The following is a 2,206-nucleotide window of genomic DNA, read 5'->3' as shown; positions in this document are numbered from 1 at the left end:
TAAAAGCTGCAGGATAGTAGCTCTCGAGGACCGGGATTGGGCACCCCTGCTTTAGAGTGTGGTGGAGCTCCCTCCGATGCTGGATCATTGCGTGGCTTCAAGTTAGTCTCTTGACCAGTTACTAAGTTTAGGCTGCTGCATGGTGGTATGTCTGATGGTGGCCTCTCTGTTATTTCTGACTACCTAGCTGATCTCCTCTGTCTGTATAGCCCTCAGAGAGCACTAAGATCATCGGGCCAACTGCTCTTAGTGCAACCTAGGTCTCGGCTGAAGACCAGAGGAGACCGTGCCTTTGCCGTTGCCGCACCGAGGTTATGGAATACTCTTCCTCTTCATATTCGCGCATCCGATTCAATTCAGTCTTTTAAATCACGTCTAAAAACGTATTTGTTTAACCTGGCATTTAAGGCTAATTAGGGTAATTTACATCTGGCTTTGCATTTAGATTATTTAATTAATTTATATTTTATTTATATCTGTAATTTATATTTTATATTGTGATTTTTATCTGTATCAGGATTTTACTGGAAAGCACTTTGGTGTACTTCGGTCTTTAAAATGTGCTATATAAATAAATTTTGATCGATTGATTGATTGATTTCCCCAGGAGAAGCGTGGAGACGAGAGAGCAGAGAGCACGGGGTGCTCAGACACTGAGAAGCGGAGACAGGAACACTAGCACTGGGAAGAGGACATGTCAAAGGAGTCGGGAACGCACTGAGGATTTATTGTGTTTTCCATTTTCACTGTAAATAAACGCGCTGTTTGCATTCAGAGCTCCACGCCTGGGTCCTCCTTCCTTACATCCCCACGGTTGGCCAGCGTCAATCGTGACAAAACTACTAATGGTTACCAGTTGAACAATAATGGAAGAGAGGGCCGGCAAGACATTGTGGTCATTTCCTCTTTTCAAGCCCCTTTAAAACACAGCTGTCTCTTTATTTTATTGTCAGGTATGGGTTACCATTTTATATCCCAGTATTATAGCTCCATGACGTGACTGACTTTCTAGCAGTGAAATCCATCTTTTAGAGTGTTAAATAAAAGATGATTATCTGTAATTTCTTGGTTTTACATCCTGAAGATTAACAGTGAGGTCTGTTGAATTTATTCAGGCTGTGTGCATGCTGGTGAGGCTTGGGGAACACTGACATCAATTACATTGCATTAATTGAATCACTCTTTTTAAATAAAGGTGAGGTAGACTACTTAACAATAGTAGGGCTATGTCAGTTATTGAGCATTTTCACATTTTCAGAAGGATTTTCTTTATATGCATGAATAACACAGATAATTTCACAGTGTATGAGTATTAGTAAAGAATAACATTTAAGTACTGCAGGGTAATATAACACTTACAAAGACTTAACTGCCACGGTCTTGATTGTGGATCTGGTTGTGTTCCTGTTTGCCACCCTTGTGTGCTCCCTGGATGCCATTTATTTATCAGCCTTTTTGATTGCCTTTTTTTTGGATACATCTTGGACCTGCAATAAAGTGTAGTGATGGAGTGGCTATCATTGTTGCATGGCAGCAGCAGTGGTATCAGACCCGCTGGTCATCTGGGGTTTGCATGTTCTCCTTGCACCTTTTTGGGTTTCCATACGATCTAAAGACCTTGTGAAAGTCAGTGTGAATGGCTATCTTTCTTTATGGTAGACTGAGTGAAAAAAAAGAGTGAGACTGATTCACCATATTGTTGATTTTTACTTACTTTTTCTTGTCCTTTTTTAAAAAAAACAACCCAGTGCTTAGGAGTTTTGTTTTGAGTGAAGAACAAACGATCGACACAGTGGGTCAGAGCTCATGTAACCTCCTGAACAGGATATTCGCTTTCCCCTTAGGTGATTGACTAACAACCTCTATTTGAACTGATGTTTTTTCCCAATCTAAATTTCTCTATTGCAGTTTTCAACAACAAACATTTATATTGCTGAAACGCACTGGACCTTTCAAAACATTTCTGACAACCTTCATGAGAGTTCATTTGAAACAGAGCTGGATGTTGTAAAATGTCTCACAACAAAGACTTTTGTTTTGTCTCTCCACAGTTATCTGGCTCATTCCATAGAAACAGCATTTTTAAAAACTAACTTGAGGTGCAAAGAACCCAAAGCAGCAGTCTTTACTCGTGGGAATTACCAAAAAAAACAAACTATTCTTATCTCTGCTTAAACGAGGGAGGGGATTTCATGTCTCTTCTCAT

The 2,206-nt window shown here is 40.1% G+C and overlaps 1 long non-coding RNA gene across 1 annotated transcript; it reads left to right on the top strand.

Annotated features, from left to right (window-relative positions):
• The first annotated feature begins 232 nt into the window (after nucleotides 1–232).
• Nucleotides 233–776, top strand: LOC113021669 (uncharacterized). The gene is made up of 2 exons (XR_003272337.1): nucleotides 233–311; nucleotides 608–776. It is a non-coding gene; the product is annotated as an uncharacterized LOC113021669 (long non-coding RNA).
• The last annotated feature ends 1,430 nt before the right edge of the window (nucleotides 777–2,206 follow it).

Source organism: Astatotilapia calliptera, chromosome 5 (genome assembly GCF_900246225.1).
Source record: "Astatotilapia calliptera chromosome 5, fAstCal1.2, whole genome shotgun sequence".
NCBI lineage: Eukaryota > Metazoa > Chordata > Actinopteri > Cichliformes > Cichlidae > Astatotilapia > Astatotilapia calliptera.
The sequence above is the reverse complement of the archived record's forward strand: the minus strand, read 5'-3'. Positions and strand labels throughout refer to the sequence as shown.